The sequence below is a fragment of the Alexandromys fortis genome, unplaced genomic scaffold (assembly GCF_014885135.2).
Source record: "Alexandromys fortis isolate MF-2015 unplaced genomic scaffold, M_Fortis_MF-2015_v1.1 scaffold_85, whole genome shotgun sequence".
NCBI classification, from domain to species: Eukaryota; Metazoa; Chordata; class Mammalia; order Rodentia; family Cricetidae; genus Alexandromys; species Alexandromys fortis.
The window spans coordinates 4,045,944-4,054,810 of NW_026067975.1; positions in this window are offsets into that span (position 1 = coordinate 4,045,944).

Genomic DNA, 8,867 nt, shown 5'->3' on the forward strand with positions numbered 1-8,867 from the left:
TGATAAATCTTCCATAAATGAAAAGCTATAACATTTTAAGGGAGATGAGCTGTTCTCTATAGGGTCAGGGGCTGTGTCTCCCATCTTTCACAAGACGTTAAGGAGAAGCAGAAAAGCGATGTTACATAGGTTGTATAATCTTAAAGTGAAAAAAATTATGCTTTCCCCAGAAAAACACATTTTTTTCTTTCCCCTTTAAGGGAATTATTCCGTGATTCTGGATATGGAACAAAAATGGCAAGTTTACCTGGAGAATATGAGCCTGGGTTATAATAATGGGTGATGACAACATTTAACAAGGTCCCTTCAAACTTTGCCAGAGCCAAAGCCTAAAAGACAAGGTAGGTCATTACATTGTCCAAATGCCTGAAGCAATATTTGATTTGGGCCAAGGCAGTACAGACACTCCAAATAGATGGAGAGGGATAATTTTAAATAATCCCATAAGGATGCTCTCAGAGGAGTACAGCATCCATCATTTTGTCAACAGTGATTTGGTAAAGACTGAGACTTTTAGAGTAGGTCAGTTGAACTCTGAGATGTAAAATGTGGTGTTATTTTCCTACTCAACGGTCATTGTAGTACATTGATATAATTTGGTTATTAATAGTTACTACCACCAATTAGGAAAAAAAATCTATGAATGCCACTAACACAAATTCTTCAGAGCTGCAAAAGATGGAAACAACAACAAACACTTTACTCCTATTTTACAAGAAAGAAAATTATAATTTGTCATCTGCGCTAAAGAAATTATTTGAACAGCTGCAAGTGAAAAACAGTAACAAAATGGTAGAAATACGATTTACCAGGAGGCAGCAGTAAGCTTATACTTAAAACCTAAGCATGCTGAGACCAGCTAGGGTTCTATCCAGAACGTAAAACCTTGTGGTAATAGATAGAGAATAGGAAAAGAGGGCCAAAGGGACACAATTAGAATGTGACTGTAGCATGCTTAATAAAAACCCAGAGATAAAAATTGGGGTTCAACCTGAAGGTCAGAAAAGCAAAACATCCAGCCACTGGCTCTTACTTCTACCTCAATGCAAAATGGCAATCCAGCCTCCAGGAATCGCAGAATGAGACTGAGAGCTGTCTGCTCCCGTTTTATATTTGTCTCTAGTTCTGGGATTAAAGGTGTGCACTGACCGGTTTCTATGGCAAACTAGTGTGGCTACTGGGATTAAAGGTGTGTCACCACTGCCTGCTCTGTAAGGCTGACCAGTGGGGCTGTTTGACTCTCTGATCTTCAGGCAAGTTTTATTTATTACAATACAAATGAAATATCACTGACCCCCAAAATGTAACAGTTGGAAAAAACTGATTCTGAAGCACAGGAGTGGCTGACTATGGTTTCTGTGTTGCACTACCAACAGGTATCACTGCCTTTTACCTGAAACCTAAAGGTTTCTGATATGTGCTAATTGAGCAGATGCCAGGAAACAGCCTCTACAGACACCATTTTCTAGTGAAAAGTCCACTCTTCTAGATGCACAAATACGTTGCCAACTAGCATGTTATTCAAGCCATCCTTTACAGCATCGGCACAGGGTTTTGAGGTCTTTTGCATTTAGCCTAACCAAAAAGCAGGGAAAGTACAAAGGACACTTTATAGGCAAGCCTGGAAGTGGGCGCATTACTTCCAACAGGTAGACTGCAGTCCAACAAAAAGACTTATTCTTTTAAAAAATAAGTGTCTTATATGGGTTTATATGTGAGTATGCACACATGTAAATACCTGCAGAGGCTAGAAAAGGGTGTCAGATATATGCGAGCTGGAGTTATAGGCAGTTGTGAGCTAACATGGGTGCTGGTGCCCAACCGCTGTCTTCCTCAGAGCACAAAGTGCTTTCACAGGGGCTCCATCTCTCCTGCCCCAAAGATAGATTCTTACACACTGTTGGGTCAATGGTTACTGTTTCGGGCTAGCTTATTTTTTAAGAATAGATTTTACAAATCAGGAACCACAATGTTTCTTACCACCTTTTAAATGATTTTATTTTATTTTTATTGATTCTTTGTGGCTTTTACATCACACATTCTGATCCCACTTATCGCCCTGTTTCTGGAGTCCTCCTTCTGTCCTTGCAACCTCTTCGCCTAAACACAACCAAATTTAAAAGAAAAACCAAAAACCAACCAAACAAAATAAAACAAAAACAAACAAAAAGAGAAGTTTATCGTGGAAGCTACAGTGTGGCCCATTGAGCCACATAGTTTATCCTTTGGTCTTTTCATCTTTCAAGTATTCATTGCCAGGAGTCGTTGGTCTGGCTTGAGACCTCTGGTTTCTGCTACACTACCGACAATGGGCTCTGTTTTGTATCTCTGCATTTCTCCCCTTCACACGGCCCAACAGTTTACAGATTCGGTAGATGTTGGGGTGGGCTAATTCACAGCCCTGGTTCTGGGCCTAGGCCTGGGTGGCATCTGGGTTGGTCAGCTCACTAGCTTTCCCTTATCTTCACTACCTGGATAAGCTCTTGAGCACTGTCTGAGCTAGCTCATCCAATGCAGCCTACAGCAAGGAGCCGGGCGAGGTCTCCTGCTCTCTGGTCTCTCAGATCCATGTCTCCCTCATTCATATTGCCAGGGCCACTCTACTGTTTTGCCAAGGCAAGGTGCAGGGCCTTCTCTCCCAATTGTTTTAGGGGCATGGTGAGAGGAGGGGCAGGGTCAGCTCTCCTGTCCTCAGGGCTGGCTAGCCCATGTCCCTAACAAAAGAGTCAGCTCTAGTGTGCTGCCCAGATGGGAAGCAGAGGCTGCTATCTCATGCACTACAGCTGGTAAGGGTCAGGGCTAGCTTTCCTGCCCTTATGTCCCCAAAGCCAGCTATCTCACCTGCTGCAGGGGGTAATGGGGACGTGGAGGGGATCTTTCCCTCACCCATGCCACCACATGGCTGATGACTAAGAGGAGGGTGAGCTCTTCTGTTCTCATGCCCTAAGGGTTGGCTCACTTGCATTCCCTATCACAGGGTCTAGTGTGCTTCCCAGGTGAGTTGCACACCTATGGTGAGGAATGGGGCCATCTTTCTCAAGTGCAGGGTGAGATCTCCCCCGAGGGGGATAGGGCCAGCTTCCCTGTTGCAATATCCAGTGAGGGGCAGGACAAGCCGTCCCAGGGCCAGTGAAGGGTGGGCTGGCTCAGCACATGGTTCCAGTGATCCCGTGCTAACATGAATTATGGGCACCACCAGAGACTCCAGCTGCAGCAGCGCCCAGACATGACCCTTGGCAGCAACTTGGGCCCAGACACCACCAAGGCCCTGGTGGCAACACAGGCCCCTCAGATCAGCACAGCCCCGGTAGCAGCATGGCCCGGAGCACCAACATCTTTGCATGTGACATCTTTATAATATTAAGTCTGGAAACGAACATGGTTTATCTTTTCATGAACATAGTCATCTTATTATGAATAATGGTCATTATTCAGATCTTCCTTAGCTGTTCTCCCTAAAAATTCTAAATTACTCTTGACAAGAAGACATCTTCATTACTGGGAAATCTTAATTTACTAAAAGTCCTTTGATGAGAAGGGGAAAAAGTCATATTTCTAGAGCATATAATTTTGAGCACTGAACATGTCTTTGACACCCAAGTAGAAAAATCAGTTGACCTTCCTTAGCTGTGGCTGATCTTTGACACTGGCAGACATCAGGTTGAAGACAGGACACCCCTTGTCTGTGTATGTGGATTCCATGAGATCCTGCTAGGGACACCATAGATTGATATCAGCTACTCAGCAGGGTGCACATCTCCAAGCTTTCTGGTACACTTCCTCAAAAGAGCAATGTAGTCTGTTTTGCTATCATCAAAGAGAGATGGCAAGAACACCACCCTTACAAGCCAGAGAATAACAAGAGGTAGCAAGCTTAGGACGAGCCTTACCAGGAAATTAAACCAACAGAGAGTGAAATTCAATTTTCCTCATATACACGGTCTATTCTCCTAAGCAGAGTCCTATCAATGCAAAGGATGGTGTCTGTTGCCACAGTAATTTGTTTATGCTCATTTAATATTTGCATGTACTTCACTATTTTCACAGCACTTGTGACTCTGGAACCCATACCCTTGCAGTTGGCTTGAACTAATTAATGGGCATTTTCAGTATATATGCCAATCCGAAAAACAGATAATGATAATAATGCTAATTTATGTAGGCAAACATGCTTTAGGTGAGCTTTTCAAAAGGTCTTAACAAGTGGGTACATAAGCAACTGCTCAGTGAAATGCCAGTTTTACATGCATTATTTTTTCTGTGAAGCAAACTAGAAAAAATCCTAAGCANNNATGCCTCCCTTGAGTAATTTAGTCAAAATTGAGAATTAGGTAATGTTGCATGTTAATATGAATTACTCTATATTGTGAATTATAATGTTGCATTTCTATTTGGACTCATTTGCATCATTTGTACTTGACTGACAAACAATATGACTCATTTAGTTCAAGCCAACTCACGGATGTGTAGTTATGAGCATGGCAATCCTATTTTACACCCAACAGTCAACTGTGTGATACCAAAAACTCTCTATGTATGGTTTTGTTGATTTAATATGTATTTAAAGTTCTGTTAAAATATTGAACTTTTAGACTTCAAAAAACATTCATAAGGTAAATCTAATAGATATAAATCAGATAATTAATGATACTTTGTTAAAAGTACAGAGAAGTTACACTGTCAAAGTTTCTCAGCCTTAGGCACTGGAGAGAGAAACTAGAGAACCACTTACCATCTTAATAAAAAATGACTACGTAAATCTTTGAGACTAAAAATAATATATAGTATTTGTTGGGTAATATTATTTTAAGATGTGTGATTTTTGTTTATATTGCATTTATTTAACTCTGCAAAGCTGTGATTATTTGCCTATCTAAAACAGCTGATGGTCTAATAAAGAGCTGAATGGCCAAAAACAAGGCAGGAGCAAGGATAGGCAGGGCTGGCGGGCATAGAGGATAAACAGGAGGGGAAAAGAGGAAGAAAAGGAGCAAGAAAACAAGAAGAGAAGGACATCAGGGGCCAGCCACCCAGCAAGCAATGGAGAAAGAAGTAAAGAAAGGTATACAGAAGGCAAAAGGTAGTCGGGATAATTTAAGAAAAGCTGACAAGAAACAAGTCAAATTAAGGGAAGGCATTCAGAACAACTAAGAAGCCTGTGTGTGTGACTTATTTGGGAACTGGTGCTGGGCCCCTCCGAAAGTCAATGGTATTCGTTATGTTTTGATAGGTAAGTACAGGTTTCAACAGCCAAGTTTAGAGATGAAAACATATCACTGAAGACAATGCATAGAATCAGACTTGCACTTTCCTCATCCCATCCCATTAAACGACATCATGCCCTGACGTGTCCCTACAGTTCCTTCTCTGATGCCTAAGCCCCCATAAAATGGCTTCTGTACCAGGTACAGGTGGGAGGTGATTAGTGTCCTTAGAGATTACAGAAAAATGTCTTCCCCCTTTGTCATATGAAGATATGACAAGAATATGTATGTGTGTATATATATACCATATATGTTTATAATGAAGTCACTATTTGGGGTAAAGAAATTTGTACATCCATGGTCCAGAAGAGTCTAGACATCGGGCTTGTAAGCACTTTCAGAACACTCTCCAGCTTCTGAAACTCTTAAGAAATCTGTTTAAGAAGCCACCCAGTTTGTGACACTTTTGTTAGAGTGGCCCTGACAAAATTAGAGGAACTGTAATTTTCATGCAGGTACTCTTGATGCTTGTCACTCTTTCCCATTTTATTTTTTATGTTTAAAATATAACTACATTACTTCTCCCTTCCCTTTCCTATCCTCAAATCCTCCTACCTAGGCCTCCCCACTCTCAAACTCATGGCCTCCTCCTTCACTAATTGTCACATGCATATATGCATATGTATATACATATATGTTTCTAAATATGTTTCGTCCATATGTTACTTGCATGTTTGTCAGGGCTGACCATTTGGTGTGCTCTTCCCTGAGGAAGGCCAGCTCTCTTGCCTCCAGCTTTCCTGTTTCCCACATGGTAGGGTTGAGGTTCGCGGGCTTGTCCCACCACTCTGGCATGTCCATTGGTATAGTTCTTGCTCAGCTCATGTTTGGGCAGTCATGCCGATGGGATTTTCTGTGGGTAGTCTTCTGATATTACTAGGAGACACAGTCTCTGCTGCCTGTCTCTCACATTCATGGAACTGGCACATTCTGGGTATGTCTCAGTAACGTCACTGCTAATACCATCTGTAGCCCGGATTATTACATTATTTTATCCTGAAGGGCTTGTTTCTTCCTTTAGCTGTTTATTTATCTGTCCACTGAACAGCCACTAGCAGGAAAGTCACTTGCATCAGCTACTGCTCTGGGTACCGCAGTGCACACAAACTGCCTTTATAGTCTTTACAACAGGGATATCCTTTACCTGCATTGAATCATGATGGAGACACTGTCCCAGGGCATAAATGCCAGGGCACTTAATAGAATAGAAATGGGGAACTAATTCTGATGATGAGGTAAGAAAACATTTTCCCAATTTCATTAAGAAATATATTCAGTAAAATATTTCTATTATCCCAAATTGGGATAATTAAAATTTAAATCAGCTGTTTACTAATAACAGTAAAGTGAAGATATTCCTCCAAATTGACTTCACAATTTGAACATTATAGCCATAAGAGAGCATAAATTTAAACATATACTTTCTCCATAACTATTATAAGTAACAAGCTTTCATGACATAAGAGAATTTTGAGGACAGTTTTTAACTGCTCATTAACATTTGGGGTGGGTGAATTCCCTGTTGGAGTGTTTTGTACAACACAACATCCTTCTAGAAACCAATGGCATTCCCTTCCTCATTTGAAAAACAAAAATGTCTCCAGATAAGGCAACTGAAAACACTGACCACAAACGCAGATGACTAGGGAGCTGGAGAGATGGCTCAGGAGAGCACTTACTGCTCTAGCAGAGGACCAGGGTTTGTTTGATTCTAAGCTCCATGGAAACCTGATGTCTCCTCTGATCTTCCAGGGTTCCTGCATGAATGCAGTTCACACACATCCACTCAGGCACGTGAGCATGCAAATGCGTGTTCACACACGCCCATACACACATGCACAGGTGTGCACACATACATAACATTAAATGTTTTTAAAATTAGATGACTGGTATCAAAGCACTGTGATCTTGGGCTGGTGAGATGACTCAGCAAGTAGCTGTGTTTGCAGCCAAGTCTGGCTATCTGAATTCCTAATCAGCGTGAACTCACAAGGGAGAGGGAAAAAGCTGATTTCTACAAGTTGTCCCCTGACCTCCACCCCAACCCCAGTGACACCCCTGTATGTGTGCGCGTGCAGATAAATAAATGAAAAAAAGTGATTTAAACCACTGCGGTCTTTAATTGTACCAAACACATTTGTAACAATGGCAGCCACACTGAAAATTCCATTGCCATTATTTAAAATAATGATCAAGAACTTTGGCTTGCAGCTTATGATCCATTAGCTAAAAGCATCCCGTAGTTTACTGGAAAGGGGGAGAAGAGTGCATTAATACTTACTGATCTTTTCCAATTTCTGACTTTATCTCATGGTCTCTAAAAAAAACTTTTCTCTTGCAAAAGTTATTAAATTCTTGAAGACTATCACAAAGAACTTCAGACAGCCGAATGTGGTGTGTCATGTCCCTAAATGCTCACTCACTCTGAGCAGACTAAGGCAGAAAGGTCACCAATACCAAACTCGCTCCCTAAATTCAGAACTGTTAAACAGATATAAAGTTATTTTATGCAATGAACCTCCAAGCATCTTGTATAGAGTAATAACCTTGCTTGTTTACACCAATAAAATAATGCCAATAGAAGATTTTGGTTTTGTTTGTTTTAAAGCAATCCCCCACTGTCTAGTATTAAAACCGATCTCTGAAGCACGTCGAAGGGGCTTGAGGACAATACACAGGTTAGTAATTATTCGCTTCGTTTACAACTGCCAAAGCATCACGAATGAATCCTGTAGCTCAAGTAAGTGTCCAGTCCCCTCAGAGGAAACCTCATTTGAGTTTTTGCCTACAGAAGCTATCCTATGGCCTTGTGGGATGCTTGATGGGCAAGCTAAATCAAAATCCTGCCAACGGAGGCATGGGATGCTCCTCTGTGCCAGCCACTTTTCTCAGTCCCTTTGCAAAGTTTTTAACATCTTAAAATGTGTTTTCTGTAACAGCATGTAAAAATTATTACCATGTTGAACATACTCTAAGATTTCTTCCCAAGTTTCAACTCCTAGATAAGAAAGCACAAAACATTAACCCCACCAATACTCTTTTGGAGCGAGTTACGTGCTACCGTCAGACTGAGAAAATTCAGGGAAGGGATTTGTAATTTAGTGTTAGATAACGCTCATTGTCTCAGGACAGTTTATCTTTACCGTGATTTTCCTGTTTGACCTCTAGAAAGCTAACGCAGTAAAAGTGTCTGTGACGGTGTCCCAGGAGCTCGCTACCATCAGACCGCAGTAAGGCTACAAGTTAAAGTGTCCTAATAGAACCTATTTTGAAGTTACTGCTCAAGAGCCCAGACCTTCTAAAACTTAACGCACTTTAGGCCACGTTATTTCCGTAGTCTGGTGTTAGTTTGAGATCGGGAGCCAGCACAGGTGCCGCAGCTCGCTGCCAGGGTCCCCAAGGCCATCGCCTTAGCAACGCGTCCTAGTAGCTAGACAGGCCTGGGCTCAGCGTGGGGAACCGGGCTCCTCAGGGACCCGCCTGGCGGCGCCGGTGAGGACGGCTTCCAGACGCCAGGACCTCAAGCTGCCAGTGCTCACTCAGCGAAACTGTAACCGCCTCCGCAGACACAGCGCCAGCCCCGCAGCGGCCACCCGGCCCGGA